Below are 26,740 nucleotides of genomic sequence, written 5' to 3'. Positions count from 1 at the left end.
ATTGCTAATCCTTTTTTCATGCACCAAATCTACTCCACTTAGGGTTATTAGATTGCAGTGTCGCTCAGAAGGATGTCAAAGAACGACGGATGCTCAGTGAAAAAGCAACTCAAAGCACCGTGAATGTGGACTGGAAACTACATGAAGCCTAATCGTAGGAAAGGAACTTTGCTCTTTACAGCACAGCCACCCACAGGCAGGGCAAAGCGCCAGGCAACAGAGCGAGGGAGATCCAGCAATCCAGAGGACATGCTGGAGTCTTCCAGCCCCACGAATAGGAGCTATCCCCCTCCTGTTCGTCAGGATGAATTATCTTAAGTTGGAACTGTGCATTGTTAGTATCTGAAATTACCCACTTGGTGGGAGATACTGACTGTGCTCCAAACCTGTCAGGTACTTAGATCAGATCCTTGATACGTGTTGGCAGAGCGGGAGGTCTCATCCAAAGAATCCACTGCAGAATAACGATAATGAGGTAGCAGGTACCTAGGAGGTGTTGCGCGATCTATACAGACATCCAGGCACATGTGGGCAGAGAGGGACCATTTTGCTGCCCCGAGTGATCCCCTGTGGCAATACTGTGCCGCTGTCTCTGAGGTGAAAGGTAGTCTGATACATATTCGGCTGTCCCCGGTTACCTCTGGAAGACTAAAGCCTTGGAATGGCTTGTCTGGTCCCTCTTAAACAGCACCCTCAGAGGATCCCCTGTGGGCGAGTTCAGAATAGAGCAGAAGCCAAGCCCCAGCTTACTTTCCCCGAGTCTTCCAAGCAGTGGCCAAGTTCTGGGCTCTTGACTTGCCATGCTTCCCATATGAATGTGAGGTTGTGAAGCCAGTAACCACCAGCTTGGGGCCTCACCACACCTCCTAGAAAGAACTTCCATGAGGCTGGGGCCAACATCACTATAGCCACATTGGGAAAGTGCCTCCCTTCCCTTCTCCAACTCAGACCTTATAGCAATATCTTTTTCTGACCTCCAAACAGAGACCTTGCCTGGGGGGGGGGGGGTGCGGAGGAGGAGGAGGGTGTTAATGAAATACTGCAGGCATAGTCATCAAAATGTGACTGTGAGCTTTCTTAGAGGGACCTTGCAACCCCCAGGTGGCAGGCCCTGCTTCCTCTGAGCCTAGCTAAAGATCACACCCTAGGATAACAGGCCAGCCAAACTCCTGAGTGCAAGGCAGCTCCAAATTTCAAAATGTTTTTAATAAAACAATGTGGAAAGGGCAGACTGCTCATTTTGATTCTCCCCACTGGGTCATTCAATTAAAGCTGAAATTCTGGGGAAACGTGAACCACCCTGACCATATTTTCCATTAGTAATAATGATAAAAGATAATTATTGAGCCTGTCTGTCAGATATTCCAGACACCCGCACCTTCACTTAATTAATTGCTAATTAAGATATGAAAGAGGCGGTGTCTCTCACACCTCCTGACTTTATTAAGCCTCAGCAAATCTTCCTCGGGGAAAACAAACCTAAACCACCAAGGCTTGGGTTTGGGAAAACACAGACAGAAGGGGGTGAGGCAGGGAGGAAGGTCAACTCTGAATTGCCATCATTTACCATTCTGATGATGCACCATGATCCTGAGAGGCAAGAATGAGGGAGAAAGAGAGAGAAGCAAACAAGGTTTGCATTCCTACCTTCTGCTATACACTGAGCTAGGTGAGCTCTTCACTTATATTATCTGAGTTAATCCTCACAGCAATCCTATAAAGAGGTATTATGATCCCCATTTTACAGATTAGAAAAGGTACTCTTGGCAGGATTCAGTAAATATCTTCTCCAAAAATATGTAATTGGTAAGAGCTGGAATTTGAGTCAAATTCCACACTCTTCCATTTATTGTTCCATGGAGGTACAAGAAACAGAGATTTTTTTTTTTTTTGTTTACCAGTTCTTTACCATTACTGATAAAAGCAGAAAAGCATCGTGGTAGCTAGCCTTCAAGATGACCTCCAGTTACCCCTTGCTTTTTAGTACTCATACCCTTGTACTGTCTCCTCCCGCATTAAATAGAACTAACCATGTAACCAATAGGATATTGTAGAAAGGATAAGGTGGGTCATAAAAGATGTGGTTGCTTTCCCCTGGCTCTCCCTTGGGTCACTCAGGGGAAAGCCAACCATGCTGTGAGGATACTCAAGCAGCCCAGCAGAGGGCCACATGGGGACGCCTCCTGCAACAACCAGTACCATCCAAGTGAGCCCTCATGGAACCAGAGTCTCCCAACTTAGCAGGTCTTCAGCCTGCTGAAGGATTACAGCCTTCACTGACATCTTACCTGAAACTTCATGAGACTTTGAACTTGAACCACAGATAAACCACTTCTGACCCACAGAACCATGAGATAAAAATGCTTATTGTTTTAATCCAGTGAATTTGGAGGGTAATCATTATACAGCAATAGATAATGAATTCATGAACTCTTCATATCCTGCTGAATTCCAATGTCTTGCCAATACCAATGGGTAGGATTAGAAATCCTTCTAAGAAAAATTCAGTGTGCATGCCTGAAGATAAGAGCCCCAAATAATAGTCATTTAAGGTCCCTTGTGAGTTTAGGAGCTGACTATGGGTCAGATCACCAAGAGTTGCCTCAATTTTCCATTTTCTCATCAAGATGACTAAGTACAATTTGTTGGCCATTGTACTGAAAATCTGATCCATTTTTAGCAACCAACAGTTATAAGAGGAAAAATGTGAATTGACAAGAATTTAGCACATTGGGTAGTCTTGTCTAGAACTGATGAGCACCCTTGCAATCACGTGGCTATTTCTGGGACATCTCCGGCAATTTGCAATCAACAAACTCAAACCACCCAAGTATGAAGGTTTACACTGAATGTCAAAATGAACTATTTCTATGGAGTCCGAAAGCTCCTCAGGTTTTGATTGCTACATCCCACCCGGCCTGGCAGTGTTCTTCTTCTGCCCATGATCTGCCTAAGCCAGAGGGGAAATCGACACAGGGCTTTGGAGAAAATCTGTGTTTGCGATCAACAGACATCTAAGGTTGCACTCTTCAGACCACCCAATTCCTCAGATCCTGCCCAGGCAAGCAGGGACAGAAGGCCCAACCAACAAAGCCCCTCAGATTTCTGGACTCACATTCAGTAGAAGAGGGGTCAGCATTTGATGTGGAGAGAAAATAAAGTGCACATTTTTCTGGACATATTTCATAGGAAAGCTTTTTTTTTTTCCTCCAAAGATGAGCTGTTACAAGCTGACCCCAGAAAATAGCTATCAAGGGAATGTTGGCCATAAAGAGCAGGAGTGCAGGTAGATGAGTGGGTTGAGAGAATGAACAGAAAGAACACAGCAATTTTCTGAAGTTGCTGGGGAGTCAGGTCACCATGCTCCTTAGCTTTGTGTGCGTCTCCTGTGGTTCCATTTCCTCTCTCCCTCGGTCCCCCCTGCAGTGTGCCAGCTGAAAGGATATGGGAGCAAGAGCCCTGCACTCGGTATTTATCCAACAGCTTTGCCTCGGAACTTGTTACCACGGAATACTTGTTCATGCTGTGACCCACTGACGTCACTTTCTGTTATAGGAATCGTTCACCTCGTCACCGGTTATATGAGAACCTACTCTGAGATGGCACATTTGTGTGATCTCTTTAGGGCTAGATGGCTTGTTAAGTCAAATGGGTCTATTAGCGAGGTAGTGCACATTATATCACAAGGGCTGGTATATCAGGTTCAATATGAGCTTCTCTGACATAGCAAGTATGGTCGTGGCTTCAAAAAGACCAGTGCACACTTGCTTGAATTCACTGTGGTCATTGCTCAGCCCACAGTTTGAAGCTTATTTAGGAAAAAATAAAAGTAGTTAAAAAAAATATCGACATATATACAAGCTGGTTAAATGGAAGGAGCACAGGACTAGAACACAGGGGTCCGTAGGCTAGTTCTAATCTCCCCAGTAACTCTGTGTGTTTGGTGCCTGCCTCCATGAGTGGACTTCTCCTGTAACTGCCAGCCTGGGGTCTCTCTCCCCCAGGGCAGGACTCCATCAGGGCAGAGGCTGTGTCCTCTTCTTGTATCCCAGTGTCTGGCACAGACCTGGTTACTCAGAAGGCTCTTAGCGAATGGTTGTTGCCAATGACCAAAACACCGAATCAGAGCATCTATCCGTAGTCACATACGAATGTATGTGGTTATATGAGCATGGAGGAAAGGGCCGAAGTCTGCATTCAACCTGGGAGCTGAGGATAATACGGATGGTGCAGGAGGGAGAGGAGGTGGAGAGAGGCAAGAAATAGAGAGAAAAAAAATAAGGACATGGCACTAAAAAGCCTTGATGTGTAATACGATCTTTTTTGTGAAAGTATGTGTATGTATGTGTGAGTAAATTAGGGAAAAAATGATGATCCTCATATGTTAAGTCAAAACAAGTTGCAGAGAATTTTGGCTAAAAACTATAAACAAAAACATCATATATCTGTGTCTATATGCCTGATTGGGTTTAAATAAGCATGAAGGAGGGTGTGGGTGAGGGGTGCTGTGAGGCACTTCCCCACAGCAGCACTCACCCCCCCACCCAGGTGCTGGGAGTGTTGGTAGCTCACAGCTCACAGCTGGGGTCCCGTCCAGGAGTCACCTTCAGCCAGAGGAAGCTGCTTTGCCCAGTGTCTCCTCGGGGGCAGCCAAGGACAGGTGGGGTCCAATGGCCTGTCCCTTCTCAATGTAGAGTGGCTCCAGAACTCCCTCTGGCCAATCCTGCTCCCTGTCCTCCCTGATGAGAGTATGCCCCAGTGAACCTTCAGTGCACATAACCTACTGTGTCTGTTTCCCTAGGACGGGACTTGTGATGGTGTGGAAAGATACATAACTGGTCTATCAGAATGTTACATCAAGGGGATGAGGTTGGGGGGGGGGCGGTGATTAGCTTTTTCTGTATAAATCTTTGCATTGATTTACCTGATACAATGAACACATATCCCTTTTCTAATTTTGAGAATATCAAACAAAGAAATGTAAAATGTAGTCAACAAATATATGTTACTTAAATGAGTGAATGACTCTGCTCATACCTCATTGGAGAAATAGGTAATAAAATAGCACATCGAAGGAACTGATTTTCAATCAAGGAACCTGAAGGGGATTTTGCTAACATGTTTGATGACTTTTGACTTAGTTGGTTCAAAAGAGATTGGGCCAGCTTTCTACAAGTGAAGTCACCACCCTGCAGGGTGAGGAATAAAAGGGCCAATAGGTAAAAGCAAAAAGAAGAGGGAGTTTCAATTCCATGGAAGAAGAAATTTTCAAATATCAGAGTTATCTGCCAGAAAAAAATGGGCTGCAAATTTGGGTAGCCACTGTCCAAATTACAGTGACCAGAGGAAGCGTAATTATTCCATTTGGTGAGCTGTCGGGTTAGAACCGGAGGGGGGACACCTGGCATTTATATGTCACTTCCAACACTTACCCACACTGGACACTGGCAGGACTGCTGATGAACACTCTCCTTCCCAATGATGCAGCCTCAGAATCTTTCCCAACCCCACACTCCAAGAAGCCACTGCTGATACACTGGGGGAAGGATTCGCCAGAGATGAAATCTATTTGCCCTTCCAGAACTAAATGATCTTTCCACTTCTTCTAGTTCTAAGGTTCCATGGGGTCTTCTAGAGAAGGCTAATTTATTCAGGAAGAACTTAGTCGAGCAAGCCTACACCCCAGCCAATGGCTTGCTCCTTCCTCCCTCCAGTGCTAATTGATTTTTTTGCAAATACAGTTGAGATCCCTAAGGCTCCATGTCCCCTTTTGGAGAAAGCCCAGAGGATTTGTGGGAAGCAAGCCCACAAAGGCATAATCATCCGGTAATGGACGGGTGGCGATGGTCCCTGGGAATTGTGTACAGGGGAGAACTGGCCCAAGTCCTGCATGGGAGCCAGGCTTACACAGGTTGAAAATTACTGACACGGAAGCTCCCCACTTGCAGTAGGTGTCACCGCTTCTGTGGGGGGAGTGTTCTAACCTGCGAGGATTATCCTTTGTTACGCATTCATTTCCTCCATGAGTATTTGGTGAACTTCTCTGTGCTGCACTGTGCTTGAGCTAAGAACCAAAGCAGCGAGAGGAACAGAGAGTCCAGAGTGAGAATAGCGCAGATGAAGAGGCTGACGACAAGTGGTGACTTTTTGGATATGGGAATGCCTGAGTGCTGCTCACATTAAGGACAGAAGAGAGGCTCCGGTTTAGGGGCAATGGGCGGCTTCCTGGAGGAATTGCCAAGCGTCTGTCATAATCAGATCACCTCTCTATGTTACTGTGGCCACCTGCAAAGACCTCAGAATAGATTTGTCACCTAAAACACATTTCTGGATTTATAATCATTCTGTAGAACGGTTTCTTAAATATTTACCGCTTCATTGTAAAGCTATGAGAATGAACGAAAGAAAATTAATAAAATAAACACAAGTCTCCGGAGAGGAAACAAAAGAACTTCTTGTTTTCTTTGCTTTAGACACCCCCCTGGTGTACCTCCAAGTTTATTGAAAAAGAGATATGGCGGCTGGGATGGAAAGGGAAACCGAGATTCCTTATTTTGAAACCATCAACGTACTTCTTCCCTCCCTATTCCTGTTTCAGGTGGACGTTTGCTGCACGTGCACAGAGGCCAGGTCTCTTGGAGTTGGGATTGAAGAGCGTGTGGGGAAGAGAAAACATCGAAGACACCGTCACTAAAGGTACCATTTCTGTGAAACTTTTCCCATCCATCACTGCAATGGCCAGTTCCAGGCTTTCACTTGTGACTGCATATTCCCAGGGACTGAGACTCTTTGTCACTGCAACAACGGCCTAGGGGACAGCCTCCCTGAAATGAGGTGCTCAAGAGCATTAGCTCCCCTGGGCTTCCTGCCGTCTCAGAAAAAAACTGGGGAAACCGGGCACCAAGGCTTTGGCTTTTCATAAAATATTTCTGAAATGCATTTCATGATGCGGTTGGTAATAAAAGTGTATTACTGCTCTCAGTCCCTCCAAGACTAGGCTTGATTCCCAGCCCAGCCGTGCCTGCACTGGGCCTGCAGGAATCGGTGCTAAATTATTCACCAGCCCGACTAAAATTTCTGGAGTTCCAAAACCTCTAATAAAGTATTATGAAAAAATATCCATCTCTTTATCTCTATCCATAACCATTTATATGGCTAGAGGAAAAACCTGTCGTTTTATTTCTTTTAATTTAAAAGCTTTCCTAATTCCTTTTTCACACCACATATATATGTCTAAAGAATTTTCAGGTTGAAATAATAACCTTCTAAAAAATGGTCCATGGGCGAAGGCTCTTGGGATTCAGAGTTGACAGGCACAGTGAATATTTTGCTCCCTTAATAACTTTTGCTGGCTCTCAAACTTGACATGCCGAACTGGGAACTTCTCAACTAGGTATGGCCCTTATTTTATTGTAGGAAACAATGATAATATACCCACCAGCCTTCTCTCTATGTGTTTATATGGTTGCTAAAATTTGTTCTGGAAAAATTAATTTCCAACCACAGATCCATAAGGTACCATTATCTGTCATGGCATTCTGCAGCATGGCATTCTGAAGCCCCAAGTTTGAATCAATCCAGACCAGCCCCAGCAACACCCTGCCTCACTTGGGGACATTGGCTACAAAGTACCCCAGGCTGTTTAACATACCTTTGAATACAGAAACTTATGAGACATTAGCATATGAAGCTGGCTATCAGCCATTCACACTTTATTTTTTAAAAAGTTTTTAAATGTTTTTATATTTATTTTTGAAAGAGAGAGAGAAACACAAAGTATGAGCAGGGGAGGGGCAGAGAGAGAGGGAGACACAGAATCCGAACCGGGTTCCAGGTTCTCAGCTGTCAGCACAGAGCCTGACGCACGGCTCGAACTGTGAATGGTGAGATCATGACCTGAGCCGAAGTTGGACTCTCAACCGACTGAGCCACCCAGGCACCCCTAGCCAGTCACACTTTAGAGAAAATTGGTTAATTTGGTGTTTTGAAGGTAACAGCTGGTTGAGATCAAGCTCTCTGTAACCAAGCAGAGCCGAAACAGGGTGGACCATCTGGGCGGCAACTAAGGGTAGCTGTTGCGAGAAAGTCATAGGAAATGTATTAAGATGAAGACATTTGAACTTACTAGAACTCTACTGAGAGAAGATATTGTGTAGCTGAAAGAATAGTGACAAGGCACTTACGTTATAAGATTAATATTTCTCCCCACCCTCCCACCTCCGCCAAAGAAACCCATTCAAGTAAAACTCATTGGTTTCTAAACTGACTTCTGAATAACGTGGGTTCAGGGGGGTATGAGATCCAGGGTGCTGTCATTCTCTGCTAAGTCGATGTTGAATAAATGTTTAAAGAATGTTGGTTTAAATGTAAGACAAATTATTAGCCTGACAAGAGCACCCAGCTATTTTCATCAGCCCTAATACCTGAGGCTTCTGACAGAGGGGGTGGAGGGATGAAAGAGGGAGCCCAGGACCCCGCCAGCCGGATGAGACTCTGTGAGGGCACTGAAAAGTCAGGCCAGAATGAGACTCTGTGAGGGCACTGAGAAGTCAGTGTGCAGACAGACAGTGGGAGAGGGGTGACCCATGAGGACAAGCATCACATCCCGTCTGGACCTAGCTTTACTCCAGCAACAAGGACCCTGCTGTGGTCTGACCTCATGCAAATCAATCCGCAGGCTGAATCAGAGAATGTTCATAGAAAGCAAGGATGAGCCTAATGATTAAACAGCCCCCGAGGATGACCCTTGTGATACTGTGATTTATAATAAGAAATGTATGTTAGGTCTTCATCCAGTTTCTGACACAGAACTTCCCAAACCCTTGAAAAGTCCTAAATGATAAGAGCTACATAGGTGTCTTGATATTCATAATGAACCCCTTTCAACCACACCTGAGTTTATGCTAATATGGAGACTTTGGAAAAGCACCTAAGGATGGAGGCTGGAAACCAACCTTGACATTGGAGTGTTGGAAATTTTAGTCCCACCCCCTTACCCTCTGGGGAGGGGAGAGAGTTGGGAGACTGAGTTCAATCACCAATGGCTAATGATTTAACACATCACATCTGTATAATGAAGTCTCCATGAAACCCAAAGCGACTGGCTTCAGAGAGCTTCCTGGTTCGGGAACCAGGACACCTCCATGTGCCACTGTGCTGGGCCCCATAGAGACATAGACACAGAAGCCCCTTCGTTCAGGGCCTTGCCCGATGTATCTCTTCATCTGGCTGTTGATTTGTGTCCTTTAAAGTCCTTGGTGATAAACTGGCAATCCAGTGAGTAAACTGTTTTCCTGAGTTCTGCGAGCCGCTCTAGCAAATTAATTGAACCCAAGGACGGGGTCATGGGAACCTCTGATTTATAGCCAGTTGGAAGCACAGGTAAAGGGGACTTCTAATGGGCATGCGAAGTGGGGGCAGTCTGGTGGGACTGAGCCCTTAGCCTGTGGAATCTGACACCGTCTCCAGGTAGGCGGTGTCAGAATTGCACTGAATTGTAGCACACGCGGCTGGCATCAGAGAAAAGCTTGGTGTGGGGGGAAAAAACCCACACGCTGGAATTGGTGTCAGAATCAGAACGGTAATTCCAAACCACATCAGGGCTGTAAGCACATCAGGGTTAAGCTCCGTTTCAGGATGGGGCTGAGGGATGGTCAAACCACGGCTGGAGGTGAGGGGCCTACCCTGAAGCCAGCAAAACACTGTCAAGGCAGGGGTGTGGGATGCTGCTGGCCCTCCTGAGGGTGCAAACTCTCAGAAGTCTACAGGATGCAGTATGCGGAGGTAGTTCTCAGAAGCACCAGCTGCTCTGTTGATTGAATCTCAAAGCCACCTCTGAGCTCCGAGGCCAGTCCATCTTAACCCTGCCAGGCCTTGTCACCTGTGTGCACTTGACCTCACAGGGGTGCTCGGATTGTCCAGATTAGCCCTCTCCCCCACAGACTTTCAAATAGCTCTTCCCCAGCGTGGGCTGGTGTTAGAATTGCAGCAGTCCCGCCCGCAGGTCACCCAGTGGCTCTTTGGCAGTTCACTCGGAGGAGTGCTTGCCAGGCTGGTCCGAACTGCCTTCCTTGGCCTGCTTCTATCCCACCTTCATTCCCCATGCACTTGAAAGCAGCTTATTTTAAAAGCTGATTACATGAGCCTTTAATAACATTAGAATTTAAATGGCCCCAGATAGGCTTTCAGCCTCTTGCCAAATTGAGATAAATGTGATATTTGGGGAGCTGAGCTCCCAGCTTCATGGTTGCTCCGGACCGCAGACAGGCTTTGAAGCTCTGTGTCTCCCATGCTTCTCTGCAGCCTGACACTGGGTTTTTGTGGGTCTCTAAGGTCCCTTTTATCCCTAAAGGTCTAGGGCTCTGTGTGTAGCTGTGTCTCCATGATCAGGCATTAATTATTAAGGAAAAGTAAGGTGGGGACAAGGGCACAGGACAAAGTTATAATCTGTGTGTGATGCGCTGTGGGGAAGCTTCTCTCTGTGATCCCGTACCCTCTGATAACTTTTAGTTCCAGGCAGCACGCCTTTATTGAACAACTACTATTTAGGCATGGTGCTAAGAAGGAAATGGTCAGGAGTAGGGATGTTTCATCTGGGTTAATACGTTCAGCTCCCTCGGTGACTCTTCCAGGTGGGTTCAGTGCTGGGGAGGGGAAACACCCTTATGGAGCCATACAAATATGACTGCCTCCTGATTTAATACTCTGCTGCATGTTTAAAAATTTTTTTAATGTTTATTTATTTCTGAGAGAGAGAGAGAGAGAGAGAGAGAGAGAGAGAGAGAGAGAGAAGGCACGAACAGGGGAGGGGCAGAGAGAGAGAGGGAGACACAGAATCCGTAGCAGGCTCCAGGCTCTGAACTAGCGGCACAGAGCCCGACGCGGGGCTCGAACCCACGAACTGTGAGACCATGACCTGAGCCGAAGTCAGATGCTTAACTGACTGAGCCACCCAGGCGCCCCATCTACTGCACTTTTTAGAAAAAGTGAAAAACACAGTGGGGCTGTGGAGTGGGAGCCCACCAAAGGTGAACATAACAGATAGTTTGGCATTGAGGCTGTGTTTTCTCTCCACATCTTGCAGTTTACATGGGAAAGATGTGCCCACATTGGGTGTGTCACCTGAGTCTACATGTAAGTTCATCTCTCCTTTCATCAAGCCTGGGGCCATACAGGGTATCCTCAGTTTGTTCCTCTTCTTGGAAAGCCTCTACAAAAGCATCCTCCCCAACTTGCTCTCTCCTGTCTCTCTGGAGAGAAAGTGTCCCTCCTCCTTCCGAGGATGACTCCTCCCCTGAGTTCTCAGTACCTTCCCTTTCACCTCCTCCAGGACCGTCACCCAGGCATTGTGCCTCTCCTCACTCACATCACCTCTCACTTTCTGTAAGTTCTTCCTCTGTTGCTTATAAACATATCTTGGTCTCCATTAAAATGAGCAAACAGAAACAGCTTTCCCTTGATTTTGTGACTCTCTCCTCTTATCCTAAATTCTGTGAAGAATAGTCTAGATTCACTTTTCACCCACCCAAGCAACAAATTCAACTTAATTCCTCACACACGCATGGAGTGCACACTATGTGCCATGCCTGGCTGGATCCTGGCCCCTGGGAGGATTCTCTTGTAAGGCGGCCGAGCATGTGGGAAGTGAGCTGACGGGCTCACACACTACAGAGAAGGAGAATGGGAATCATCAGCCCTATCTTGGGGCCAGGGGGCAGCAAGGAAAGTGTCATAGAAGTTCTGCAGGCACATGGAGAACCCAGGAAGGGAGAATAGGAAGGAGGAGGGGCAGTTCAGGTAGAAGGAACGGCAGTGGCCAAGGGCACTGAGGGGACTGAGGCAACACAATATGGAGATGGCACCATCTACCCAACAAGACAAGGGGCGTTGAGGCAGCAGAGGACAACAGACTGTCCTCAAGTGTGAGATTCCAAAAAACTTCAAGTCTTTCTTGCAAACAGTGGAGAGGTCCAAGCCAGAGAGTGACATAATCAGATTGCCTTTTACTTTTTTTTTAAGTGATTTTTTTATTATTTATTTTTTAACATAGTTTATTGTCAAAATAGCTAACATCCAGTGTGTGCAGTGTGCTCTTGGTTCTTGGTTTTGGGGTCGATTCCTGTAGTTCATCACTTACCTACAACACCCAGTGCTCATCCCAACAACTGCCCTCCTCATATTTAAAGAGAGACAGAGACAGTGCGAGTAGGGGAGGGGCAGAGAGAAGGAGAGAGAGAGAATCCCAAGCAGGCTCTGTCTGCACTGTCAGCATAGAGCTCAAAGTGGGAGACCATGACCTGAGCTGAAACCAAGAAGTGGATGCTTAACCAACTGAGCCACCTAGGCGTCCCAATCCGATTGCCTTTTAGAAAGACCCCTGGGAAACATCAATTAGAGGGGGAGCTTGGATAAAAAACTGCTCTAATCGTCCAGATAAGAGGCGATAGAGGCCTGGGCGCCTGGGTGTCTCAGTCGGTTAAGCATCTGACTTCGGCTCAGGTCACGATCTCGCGGTTTGAGAGTTTGAGCCCCACGTCGGGCTCTGTGCTGACAGCTCGGAGCCTGGAGCCTGTTTCGGATTCTGTGTCTCCCTCTTTCTCTGCCCCTCCCCTGCTCACACTCTGTCTCTCAATAATAATAAATAAAATGTTAAAAAAAAAATTTAAGAGGGGATAGAGGCCTGAACTAAGAGTGGCCTGGGGATGAAGGGCAGGGAGTATTAACACAATCCTCCCCACCCCCCATGTATCTCATTTTGGGTTCACCCAAACAGCAGTTCTCTCCCTGCTCTACACCTTGATCATCCGTGATGCCTTCCTTATTGTCCTTACTGAACTTGTATTATAGTCATTTGTGTATGTCCCTGATTTTCCTTATCAGATTGTATTTTTGTCTCTCCTTCTTCAAATTACAGTACCTTGCTCATAATAAGAGCTGAAGAAAAGGTTATTTAGTTGAATTGAATTTTCAAGAGCTTCAAACCATGAATAATTGAGGAATCAACCATGTATAAGTGCTTATCATTTACATAATTGTATAAACAAGCTGATAAGATTTTTTTTTCCTCCGTTATTTTTATTATCCCAGAATCCCCCACTATCTCCCTGGTTCTCTAGATTTTAAGGAAGTGGTAAACAAGTGTTCTGTAACACACACAAGTAACAGAGGCTCTGACTGGCTCTCACCTCCCCAGGCAAGGGAAGCGGTTGCAAGCAAGGAACAGATGATTGCATTGATTGAAAATGAAAGCCATGTATAAATATTGAGAAATATGCTGTCTGAAGAGACAGAGAATTGCGGAGCACACTGCATGATGGGACCTGTGTGCAGAGTCCCGAAGGTCAATGTGCAGATACAAATTGATTAAGCTAAGTACTTACTGAAATTGCTTTCCAACACACTGATGAGAATTGATCATAAGCAGGACCCATATTTACAGTGAAAATGCTTATGTAAAGTTACCCTTTGGTATGTGACCAAAGCAAATTTAGATTGTCCGGATTTTTTCCCAAGTGGAGGTACCCGCGGGTAGAGTTGACAAATGCGTCATAAAGAGTCCGCCAGCACTTAGAATTTCGTGAATGCGGATCTGCCCCAGAACGGCCTTATTGTGACATCTTTTTATAACTCTGAGGTTAGCCTCCCTCTCATCCTCTCGCACGCCAAACCAAAGGATCCTGACTAGCCACGAGTCAGCCTTACCTAGGGTGGTACCCACACTGCCACTCCTTTTTGTTTTTGTTTTTTAACATTTATCTAGTTTGAGAGGGGGTGGGCAGAGAAAGAGGGAGAGAGAGAATTCCAAGCAGGCTCCTCATTATCAGCGCAGAGCCCGATGAGGGCCTTGAACTTACAAACAGCGAGATCATGGCCTGAGCCGAAATCAAGAGTCGGATGCTTAACTGACTGAGCCCCCCAGGCGCACTGCCCACCCCCGCCTTACACTGCCACTCTGCAACACAATCCCTAGCTCCTAGGAAACTGGAAGGCAGAAATCTCACCTGGAATGCATCCAACATGCTTAAGCAGTGATGTGAGTGCCACTGGCCAGGGCCCTTTCAGCCGCAGGGAAGAGAAGGAAAGAGAAGCAGGTGGTCAAAAGGAAAGACAAGGCAGATACAGGGGAAATAAGAAAGGGGAACAGAAGGCCCAGTTAGCGAGTCTTTACTGAGTAATTTTTATGTGTCAAATACAAAAGTAATGAGCCATGGGCCACGCTAAAGGAGTCCATATCATGGTCCCTGCACCCGAGGAGCTTAGGATTTCATCAGGAGGGCAATTCTAAACCCAGAAAACAAATTACATACCAGTGCATGACAATATAATGGCGTACTGATATTGCACCCCAGCTTTGGCTGTTACTGAAAACCGAGATGGAGCGAGTATCACGGGTTCTGGGAGGTGAACATGGACAGAGAACACCTCACGGCAGAGGTCGTGGGCATCAAGCTGAGCCTAGAAAGGAGAGGCAGAAGGAAGCCAGGGAGGCAGAATGAACATGACACCTCGGACTTAACGAAAAACAATAAGAACAAAAGGAGAGGAAAGAAAGAGAACTGGAGGAAGAAAAAGGTGCCAGTGGTGGTCAAGGTAGAGTGGCCTCACGTCTTTCAGGCACCTGTGCCAACCCTTGGATTGCCTTGGCCGAAGACCAACAATTTAGAGGCAGAGAATATTTCTGTGGTCCCAGTAGCCTCAGTGGGCTTGGGCTAGTGCCAGCCAATTTTTGTTGTCTCTGCCATCACTAAGTGGAGCATCTTTTTCCTCATGTTTGCTCGAGAGGAATGTTGTTTACACTGACAGCCTCATGCACTTCAGACAGATCTCTGACAACTGAATTCTCTTATTACTAACAATTGAGTGTGAAGAACCCGTGGAAACTCCACAGCAGATGAGATGGCTTCATTAGCTCAAAGTTCTGGTGGCCTCTGAGAAATGGAGAGATTGGGAAATTAAGGATAATTTATTAGATGCATTTCAAGTGATTTTATGAAGAGAACAGGGTCTTGCCCACAAAATATATTTTGATTGGTGCAGAGAAATCTCCCTGCACCCCAAATTACTTTCCCACTCCACCCTCACTCCGTTTTAAATTTTAAGAAAATAGAATTAAACAGAAAATGCCTGGCTCTGCCATTGTCTAAAATTCTACCATTTGAGATACATTCTTGCTAAGGTTTTGTCTCTTTCAGATGTCCCTTTTGAAAAGCATGTGTCCCCAGAGAGACCCGTTTATCTGCGCCAGAATGCTTATTGTTTTATTAGGTGATTTTCTGTCTAAAGGCCACTGGAGGAGGAAAACTCTTAGAAGAGGAGGAGAAATGATTTTTTTTTTTTTAAGCACATGGGGCCGTGCTAGGGAAGGCAGAATGGAGGAGGGTATTCAGTGCAAGCAATGGATGGTCTGGATGGCTGAAGAGCAGAAGAAGGGGTAGAAAATAGAGCCAAAAGATGGGAGTGGGGAGGGAGAGAGAGAGTGAGAGAGAGAGCGAGAGAGAGAGGATGAATCAGGATGGAACAAAGCTAGAATCAATCTTTGCCTCCTCTGTATGTGGCCTGGGGCAGCCCTGACTGATGGGCAAATTCAGGTGCCACCTGTGAACTCAGCATCGCTCAGAAAGGAGGAAGGGCAAGGATAAGACCCACAGGGGGGCTACTTGGGAGGCTTTGCCGGGTGCAGGCTGGATGTACATGTACGCAGCTAAGTCACGTCCATTTGCAGCAAAACCATAACATGTCTTTCATTAGGTGCAGAGAAGAAATGCCTAGAGATCACCCCAGTGCAGAGCAATCGTGGCCATGGGCCAAGGGGGTGCCATGATTCCCAGCTGAGTCGGCAGACTACAATAAGCTGGGGAATGATTTAAGAACTTTGGAGATGAAACTACGAGAACCCAGATAATCTGATACTAGAAACACCCACCCACCAAATGTTTGGTCTAGGACTTTAGACGTTAGTCTAGTCCAACCCTCATCTTCTAGTGGGGGAGAGGGAGCCCAGAGAAGAACTGAGATTTGTTGCTTTCTGTCTGCTAGGTACTGTTTCAATCACTTTTTGTGTATCAACTCCTCCCAACAACCAATAGTAATAGTTATCGTTGTTATCTCTATTCTACAGATAAGGAAACTGAGGTATAGAAAAGCTAAATGACTTGAGCAGGATCAAACCACCTAGTAAGTGGCAGAGTGGGGATTTGAACCCAGGCGGTGTGAGTCTAGAACTCCTCCACAGAAGCCTTGCCCTGAAAGATCTGTCTGAGAGCACACAGTCAGACACCAGCAAGGAAAAGCCGTGTCTTGTAATGTGAACCCTGGCACATTGAGGTGACAGTGCAGGTACATTTGTGTGACGATGATGGCACGTCAGGGACAGGCTACAACACACCTGGTGATTCTTAGTGGGAGCTGAAGGCCATTCTGGAAGGGCAGTGAGTCGTCTATCTCTCCTTAATCAAGGAGAGGCAATGGATTTGTAATGGAGACACTGCTATTGAAGCTGTGATAATTATTGAGAGAATGGCACAGAAATGGAGGAGTAGATGTCTCTCTCCTCAAAGAGGAGCTTGAGGTGATAAGACTGTAAAGAGAGTATTGATGAGGGTTTGATAGTGGTCAATGCAACAGCAATAGACTGTGAGGGTGAAGATAGAGGAAGGGCGGCGATGCATGGAGTCGCTCAGTCAACCACGCTTCCTGAATGCTAACTTTGGCCAGCTGCTAAGTGCCCCGGAAGGAACGAGGTCTAATCCACCATGAGCTTACTTACCATCGGATGGATAAGATGGGGCAGTGGTAAACAACTCACCTCGCCAGACACACACTGAAATATGAGAGATATAGGCATGCATCACCAGTTATATTAATACAGCCTCAAACTGTTCTGAAGAAGAAATTGTTAGGATTCTTGGAATCAGGGAGACAACCATAACAGAGGGCCGGCAGATGAGATGCTGACACCTTCAGATGAGGGTTATCACTGGTTGTTATGGAATGAGACATGCGGATGGAGTGGTGAGTTGTAAAAAGGTGACAGTGGCAATAGTGAAGTCGCCTTGGAAAGTGGCAGATCTTTTGTAGTCACCTCGATCATGGGCAATGCGATAAAGGAAAAGGAGGGAGGCCTCTAACCTTAATAGAGACACTGGGTACATGTCTAGAGTGGAAGAGGGATGCCTGTAGCTTTATCAAAGCTGACCGGGGTCTTGTATCAGAGAGGGGTGGATAAAGACACTGAAATTGTTATGGGAACAATTATGACTGTAACTGAGGTAATAATGAAGATAATGGACCTGTAATGAAAAGCTCGTGGCTATAAAGGAGAAGGTGAGGGCAAGTGGAATGTAGAAGGGGGAGATGAGGGAGGTAATGGTCGTGATGCGAAAGGTAATGGAGTTATAACGTAGATGATGCGAAAGGTAATGGAGTTATAATGAGGTGATGACTACAGAGTTGGGCGCGGGGTTGGGGGGGGAGATGATCATCTTAATGGAAGCAAGAGGAACTGTATGATACAGGTGAGAACTGTATGCAGAGCATGGCCACAGCTGTGGGTGACTGGGGGAGTAATGAACAGCTACACCCAAAATTCTTGTTATGCCAGGAGTTCTAATGGACCCTAGAATAAGATAATAATGTTAATGGAAAAGATGATGACTGCCATGAAAACCAGGAGCCTTGTGATGGTATTTAGAAATACCTATTTAGGGGGAGAGACAAGAGGAGGGATGGAAATGTGACTGAGGGCGGACCAGTGTGGACATATCTGTACGTTCCAGGGCTGAGGCTCCTGAGGGTGGTTTACTGGACTCATCCCCACGGGTGATTTGGCTTTAGCACAGCTGCTCCCACTTGTACGAGGCATTTGTCATGCATGAAGCAAGTCTGAGATGAACAGACATGGCTGCGGGAACAATTCAAGCTTACAATCTAAATTTTGTTCTTAAATTAGGCATGACAACACACTAGCTCAGATATAGTACTTCTGTGAGCAGATATGTAAACAAAACGTCTGGGAGATACATGGGTTTGCAGCAGAAATAAATGTATACAAGGGGTTATTTATTTTTTTAATATATTTTTAACTATTAATGCCTCTTCCAAGTGAAGAAGTGGGAGCTTAATCCTCCACAGGTCACTGATGAACTTCTGAGACCTTCAAGTGGGAAACGTGTTTGTGGCAGCTTGTGCTGCTGGTCTGGCCGGGGAGACTCTGATGTGGGCTCTGCACGGGGATCTGGGGAGCCAGCATTCACAAGGGTCCCCAGTGCAGCTGGTGTTTCTGCATCAAGCAGCCTAGACATGTACACAGAATGTAAACCACAGACCCGAGAACTAACACATGATTCCAGACCCACACCAGGCATTCAGGAAACACAAGCAAAAACATACAGCCTTTAAGGGAAGCAGAGACAGCCAGAGAAACTCATTGTCTATACAAGGAATTGCTGTGCGTGGAACACAGGTGCTCTCTGCCTCCGTCCAGTATCTAGATGCCACCTCTCAAGACCAACTATATCCAAACCACTGGAAAAGCTTTTACACAAATGGAGATTCCTGGGTCCCACTTCATGGACAGTCTGATTCTGTTGATTAGGAGCAGGGCCTGTAAATCTGTATTTTAACCTCCCCTCACCCCTGGAAATTTTCTCACGGACTCTAGTGTGGGAACCACTCTGCTCACCCATGGCCCTTATAAGGAGACTGTCAGGCAAGACGTGTAGAAAGCACATTTCATGAGCGTAAGCCAAACCAACCTTTCAAGTAGATTTGTCCTAACGGTGGGATTTGAGCAGCATTCAGCAGCTTCTCCCTAACAGAAAATTATCCTCCACCCGAGTGTGCTTTTCCCTCGATGGAGACTCGCACAATTGACTTAAGCATCCTCCCAGCAAGGGACTGCTAGAACGCTGCAATGGCACGAGGCAGTGCCAGGCAACCAGACCCTATTTCCTCTAGAATAGAAGGAATGAAGCAGTATAAGGACAGAAATATGTGTGTGGGTGTGTGTGTGGGGGGGGGGGGAACTGGAGTGGTGAGGAGGGAGGGAAATATCCAGAGAAGACATTCCAAGTCCTGGTTACGGAAATGGGTATGGATTTGGAGGTGAGAGTGGGCATGACCATGCTGTCTTCTGTCTTCTGAAGGTCTGTCCTGTCCAGCCCTCAGACATGCCCCTTTGTCCTTCAGGATTCCCAGGGATTAAAATATGTCAATATTAAGAAATATTCAACTTATGTTTGGGGAGGTACACATCGCTTCTGTCCTTGCATGATACGTAAGTTGTGCACATGTACCCATGTCTACACCTAAATCAGCCAAATTAGAAAATGAGTACAAATACCGAACAGTTCCATTACGAAGAAAATTTATTTTTTTAATTGCTGGACAAAATGATAGAATATTCTTCAATAACCTGTGTCTTAATTCTTCCTGCCCCTTCAACTAAACTCTTTAAAGAGACCAACAATGTCCTGAAAGATTGAAGTACAAAGCCAGTCACGGTCTTCTTTTCTTTGGAAGAAAAACTTGGGTCCATTAGCACCAGCTTGCCCAGCTCTGTCTCAGGGACAAAAACCCAGAGCATTTGCTCGTGTTCCCTTAGAGGAATAGTGAAGTTCAAGCCCTACTTGATCCACTTGGGAGTAACTCGGGCAATCAGGTTGCGGCTGTGATAGAAAGTGACTTTGTGGGCACAGTGTGGGTCCTCTCTTCAGCTGGTCACTTCTCCTGTCCTCCCTGGTCACCACCTTTCTGAAAAATTGTACCCGCAGTCCTTTCAGAACTATGCCTCACTTTCCCAGGGGTGCTGACCCGCCTCTTGAGAAATGCCACCTTCCTCCTGAGCCATGTTGTCATTTGTTAGCGGCTAATCATTCATTAACCTCCCAGGTACCTCCTGGAAGCCAGGACCTCACCTTCATTTGTAAAGGTGGTTCATCGGGTCCCCCTTTAATAAAATTACAACTTCAGGAAACAGATCATTTGTATCAAATACAACCCCATGGCTTCCTCTTATGTTAATCATTTCAGGCAGGTGCTATTAGGTAATTCAATCACTGGGCTACAGAAAGCAGCCACTGAATTAATGAGGAATGAACTCAAATTCTGAGTAAGAGATTTTCTGAATAAATGGCTCTGAATGAAAAAGCAGGAGCCAAGCCTATAATCACAGCAGATGACAACAATACAAAATTGCATATTAAACACAGTCCCAACTTCCATCTATTCTCAGTCCACAAACTCTTTTGGAGCCAAAAGAACATATTGCGACTGCCGCCAGCAGCTTCCACGTTTGCCACTTGTCTAATATTTCCTTAACGCTTTTTCAGGTGAACTGAATATATTCTGTAGCTCTCATCCCAATGTAAAATAAGCTTTAGTTTATCCCCAGGACTCGCCTTGCGTTAAAAAGAGCATCTTTGGGGTGCCTGGGTGGCGCCTTTGGTTAAGTGTCTGACTCTTGATCTTGGCTCAGGTCATGATCCTGTGGTTCATGAGTTCAAGCCCTGCATCAGGCTCTGCACTGATGGTGTGGAGCCTGCTTGGGATTCTGTCTCTCCTTCTCTCTTCCCTTCCACTTCTTGTTCTCTCTCTCTTTCTCTCTCGAAATAAATAAACATCAATTAAAAAAAAAAAAAGAGCATCTTTGTCCACAGCCGCATTCAGACTTGAAACCTGTCTGACCTCCCATCTGGTCTGCCTGCATCTGGCCTCCCTTCCCTCTAGGACACTTTCTTCACAGCCACCAGGATGACCCTCCCCAAGCTCCGATCTCACTACATCACATCCCTGCCAGACACCCTCCATTCACTGTCACTGTCCTCATCTTTTTAGCGTGTCACACAAAATGCTTGGTGACTGGGCCCCAGCCTGTCTTTCTAGCTCGTCTCTGGTTGCCACTATATAGGAATGCATCCTAAATTCTAGCTATACCCAGATTCTTGACATCTCTGAACATTCCATGCTCTTTCTTAGTGCCTCATGTTTCTTCCTCTAGAGTGCCTACGCCAACCTAATTCTGAGCAATGCCCATCCTGATCCCCTTGGTACCTCCATTCCTAGACTGAGTCAGGTGCCCTTTTCCTCATTCTTCTTTAGCAGCCAAAGGCAGAATTCAGTTATTTAACATAGCACTCAATACTACAACAGCTGGAGCATGGAGTCTCTTTCTTCAACTGTCTTGACACCAAGTTGAGAATAAGACACTATGTAGTGTTGAACCTTGTATTTGCAATGCTGGGCATATGGTAGATACACAATAAATATTTGATGAATGAATGAGCCAGTGGTAGAATAAATGAAGTCAGGGTTGAATAAATGGATGAACCCAATGACACGATTTAGGCCAATTCTAGCAGCCACACTTCCCAACTCTGAGCAGCAGCATTTACAAAGTTTATTTTCATGATCTGAAGTTCGGTCAGTGAAGACGTGGCACAGGATGAGTGAGTTTTCCTACAGTTGATGATATCATCACCACGTCTTCATCTTCCCCCTCTTTAGTAAATATCTGATGAACTAGACTCTGCAGCAGAGATGGGATGCTCCCCTGTGGCCGGAACCACTGATAGGATGAGCCACGTGGTGACCCACATGGCCTCCCTGGGACTGGAGCTTCCAGCTCCATAGGAAATCTCCCAGGCTCTGCACACAGCATTTGGTTCTCATGGAGCTGTGGTCGCCTGGCATTTATCACGCTGTGCTTCATCAGAGATTTAATCAGGTTTGAGTTTTTAACAACGTGCTCGTCACGCTCACTTAACTTAAAATCAAGCCTGTTCAGGCATTAGTTGGTCCTATTCACTCAGTCTGGTAGTTTGGGCATTTAAAACTCTAGGATTTTTCATCAAGGAGCACTGTACATTTTTACCAAGCATCCCTTATGTGCAAACCTCGCAGGCTGGCTCCCTGGTTGAAATAGTCCAACTTTGGGGATCGTACTGCAATGGAGGAAGTATCTTTATAGTAGTTTCCTATTGATGACATAGCAAATGACCACAAGCTGAGTGGCTTAAAACAATGAAAATTTACTATCTTAGAGGTCTGTAGGTCAGAAGTCTGACATGGGTCTTACTGGGCTAAAATCAAGAAGGTGGCAAGGCTGTATTCCCTCTGGGGGGCCTAGGGTAGAACCCACTTTCTCACCCTTTCCACCTTCTGCCATATAAGGTAACATGCACAGGTTCTAGGGATTAATACATGGATGTCTTTGGGGGGCTGTTATACTGCCTGCCACACTTGTGTGTCTCTGGACCTCCAGAAGGCATCCTTTGCATAACCTTGTGGGTCCAGCGTGGACTTCCCAACAGCATTCGTATTTCCTGAAAGCTTGACACAAATGTAGACTTGCAGGCCCAACCCCAGACCTTCAAAATCAAAATCTACATTTTCACCAACTCCCAGAGGATTCTGCATAGTGAGTATAAGAAACACCACTCTAGAGGCTCCCTGAGTGGCAGAGGAAAGAGCCGGCACTTAGTGTTACACAAACAGTGGTGTTATCCGGGATCATGTATGTAAAATTGGACAGATCTTGAAGGGGGAGCTCAATCAACAGGCTCCCTCCCTCTCAGGACTCTGAATGGAAGATAAAGAAGAGGGTCAGGTGGGACCATGATATCACTTGATAAGCTGAAATCAGGTCGTGTAGCTTTACTGCAGACGTAACATTGAACCAACGAGGAGAAATTTTCCCTGCCCCAGCCATGGCTGCACCAGACTGGGGAGGAGTCTCCCCGACCACAGTGCCCTGCCGGCAGGGGCACAGTCTGTGTAGGAGAATTTCTGGCACAGAGTAGTGCATTGGGGAGCACGTGCTCTCTGTGGGTGGGCCAGCTCACAAGAGGAAGGAAGAGAAAGAGCCTGGGCTACATACACATGCCCGGTTTCTCCTTTCAAACTCAGCAACCAGATAGGTCGCTAGTGAATAAGAGCATAATAAGACAGAAGTGTTCCAGCTAATAGACCTGCCTCCACATGGAAGGGAACATCAGGAGAGGGAATCAGCCTTTCCCCTAATAAATAGCATCTATATCACAGAGTCATTGTGAGGAAAGTGATACAGCATGTGGGGTGGCACTCAGTACATCACAGTCCAACTACAAGGACTTTTGGATTACCCAGCAATACTAAAATGGGGCAACCCATTAGAATATCCTAATGACTTTGTTATGCAATTCGAATTACTGGAAGCCCACTCTAGGGGATTAGGATTCAGCAGGTCTAAGACAGGGCTTGAGAATCAAATGGATATGAAATCCTGATAGCACACAAATAAGAAAACGGCTTATATCGTGATCCCTTCAGTCATTTGGACAGGACTTTACCTAAACCAGAAAGAATGAGTATTAGACAAGATTCTTTTGGTTGCAAGTTACAGACACCAAGTTGAACTGGTTTACACAAAAAAGGGAATATGTTGCAGGACTCATGGGTGTCTTATAGAGCACAGGAGGCAAGAGCAAGTGTGGAGAAAGGACTGGCCTCAGGAACCAGGCGCTTTCAGGAACCCACTGGTGCTGTCTCTCCATCTCTCCTGTCTTCTTCTTTCTATGACCAATACCATCTTCTCTCTGTGTTGCCATGTGTGCAGTGAGAAGAAGATCACACTCTTGAAGATTCTTTGTTCCTGGACACTGCAGGCAGATGAGCTCTCCTTTGGTTCCAATTCTGAATTCCCAGGACGGAGAATGTGATTGGCCCAAGTCAGGTCAATTGTCTCCACCAGGTGCAGGAGCTTGAGGTCATAGGACCCATCCCTCTATCTTTGTGGGGTATGTTGGAGGGAAGGCAATTCTCAGAGAAGGGAAGTCATTGCCAACTCAGTGGATACTCAATAGAATCTATTCTATAGAATATAGAATAGACATACTATATCATGTCAGTATTTAAAAAATTGCTTTCCACCCAATAATAAAAAAATAAAAGGAAAACCTTGAAACTTTGAGTGTCTGACAAAATTTTTTTTTTTAATTTCGAGCTTATACTTAGAATCAATGTCACTAAAATATCAGTTCTAGTGAAATCTTCAAGATTATGCCTCCTCCAACTTGGAATAGAAATCTCAGCTCCTTTGGAGAGGATGCTCTTATTCTATGTGGGTTCACATTCCCAGATCATTCAGGGCCCTTCTACAAGCTTCTTCCTGGTGTGAAGAGGGTTCTTTTCCATGAAGACATTTGCTAGGAGGGACTGCCAAATCCACTTATGTTATAATTATTCTTTATGAATGTGTCCACCTACCAGATGATAGGTTCTTCCAAGGTCAAGATCTCACTCATCCTATAGTTACAGTGTCTATTATAGTAGCTGGCTCAGAATGACTACTCAATATGGGCTTGTTTACTTTAGGGATGCATGAGTCATTGTCTCTCAAAAAGTGATATAATAATGTACCAGGAATGGGGCCTAGGGAAGGAAAGGAGAACTTCCAGAGCTTCGGCTGTGTGAGAAGCAGTCTGCTCAAATCCTTACCCTTTACTCCAAGGTGTGCTGAGAACTAGAAGTGTTACCTCTCAGAGATGCCACATGGCAGCTGTCTTAGGGTCATCATAGGGAGTGGAGGGTATAGATACTCTTTATGAATGTTTATTTTAATTACTGCTTTAAAAAACCCCTTAGATTTCATAATTCACCATTCTGCTATGAAATCAATATTCTGGGGCTCAAATACCTTTATCATGACAGTGTTTTATTCTAAAAATGTATTTTTCTACGTTTTAACTTATAAAATAATAAAAAAATTTCATTTATGGCATGACATAAATGAAACCACAATTTAATGAAATGGCATTTTGTGAATTTAAACCGAAACAAATATTTGACATGCTTTATTTAGATTAATTTTCTGTGCATACTCTCCTGTTTTGATAGCAGGCAAGCTCTGTGGTATCATACATTTACTGCACTAGGTTCTGAGACTCGAAGTGTGGAAGTAGAAGTTGTGGGATCCAAGGGGACCCAATTCTGAGGGTCTCACAAACCCACACTCAGGTTTCACTGGCAGTAAAAATTGGCTAGGAAGTTGTTTAACAAAATGATTATATCCACTCTTGCAAAACAAGAGTGTGATATTCATTTCCATGTTGGTAGCACTTTTGCCATGTAAATATTAATTTGCTTTTCATAATCTTAAACCAGTCCTAATGTACATTCTATGTAAATTATAAGCTAAACAATTTTTTGTGTGCATTATAAATACCATCCTGTACTAAACTTTCTCAAAAAATAATCTGCCAGTTCTAGGACACGAACACTATCAGTTCAGGGGAGAAACTAAGGCATATGTTTAGTAAGTTACTATCTGGTCCTTTATGAAAAAGTGTGCCAGTCCCTGGATTTATAGAATTAACGTGATTTATAATGACTGAATAATACTGGTTTTGATTTGGAATCCCAGATACTAATCCAATTTCTTCCAGCCTCCTGGTAGATCTGAGTAAGAGCTTCCCAATACTTTATAGTTATAGAAGCTGTATTTGACTATGGTTATGATTTGCCTTCCAGAACCACTAACCTGGCACAATGACCTCTATTCCAGAAGGGGGTCTGAAACAATAATAATGGTGCTGGTGACCCCCAAGGATGAGTCATGATCATCATGATAAATGTTATGAACTGGTATGGGTCATGAAAAAAAACGGCATATAACTTTCACATCTGTGGATAGCAACTTGTGGTGTCTTTTTCACTTTTGTGTGAAGGTCTTCACAGCTCTTAAGACCAAGTGCACTTTGAAGATGAGGATATAATTCACAGACCCAATAAAAAATTCTGATTTATGGGAGGAAACTGAAATACATTTTCAAAAGAGATTTCACACACATACACACACACACACACACACACACTCACACACACACCCCATAGGGCTCATCTTCACCATTAGGAAAACTTAAGTTCCATTTTTTGCATTTACAGGAAAAAGAAGAAAATTTTAAAAATGCAGTATAAGATGGCCCCTGATCCCGAAATCTCTACATTTAATAAAGCATCCATTCTTCATTGGTGAGAAAGAGTTTAGACATAGTCCTTTCAAACCTAAATCAGACAGGGTTAATTTTTAGCTCTTTAGAGTTACTGTTGGGCCACATCATTGAGTTGACTGGAAAAGGTCCCCTTCTAAAAGCCTGTCCTGCGTGCCCACTGTTTGTCCGCTCCCAGAGCCAAGCATCAGAAGCAAGGTAGCCTGAAGTTGTCATGAACAAACTTTTGAAAATGGGAGTGAAGAGAGGATTCTTTAGGGACCCAGGGAACTGTGAAATAACGAAAAGGAGATAAGAACCAACAAAACCAAGAAGCAGGAGGAAAACTGGAAGCAAAATAATACAGTGGATTACATTTTTTCAAAGATAACCTGGGAACAGGCTTTATCATCCAAAGACCATTTTCTCTCTCATCTAGAAATGCAAAGAGAAGAGTGAAAAGGATCAACTCTACAGCAAAGTTTGACTTAAGTAACCTTAACAGCTAATTGAAAAGAGCTTTCAGGTGTTTGTTTTCTTTTTTTTAATTTTTATTTTTTCGAATGAAAACTCAACTGGTAAGAGAAACCATAGTTCCTATGCCAGCTCAGAAAAAACTAGACATTGGAGAACAGAAATAATTGCCCCAGCCAATAATGGCTCCTGATTTTCTAATAAGAAACCAAAACTAAACCAAACCAAAACAATAATGAAAAACAGTTTCATCACTGCATTCAGAAAATTCTCAGTGAAAGATGTCTATTTGCTTTGTAAGATAC

General features: G+C 45.1%; 1 protein-coding gene across 1 annotated transcript in view; it reads left to right on the top strand.

Annotated features, from left to right (window-relative positions):
- TNR (tenascin R) overlaps positions 1 to 26,740 on the top strand; it is a 410,686-nt gene that overhangs the window by 209,881 nt on the left and 174,065 nt on the right. The window contains exon 2 of the mRNA XM_043569008.1: positions 6,599 to 6,696. The gene's annotated coding sequence lies outside the window, so the exon portion shown is untranslated. The remainder of the gene's footprint in view (positions 1 to 6,598; positions 6,697 to 26,740) is intronic.

This window comes from Prionailurus bengalensis, chromosome E4 (assembly GCF_016509475.1).
Source record: "Prionailurus bengalensis isolate Pbe53 chromosome E4, Fcat_Pben_1.1_paternal_pri, whole genome shotgun sequence".
In the NCBI taxonomy this organism is placed as follows: Eukaryota; Metazoa; Chordata; class Mammalia; order Carnivora; family Felidae; genus Prionailurus; species Prionailurus bengalensis.
Note: the sequence above shows the minus strand (reverse complement) of the source record. Positions and strands in the feature narration are given on the sequence as shown.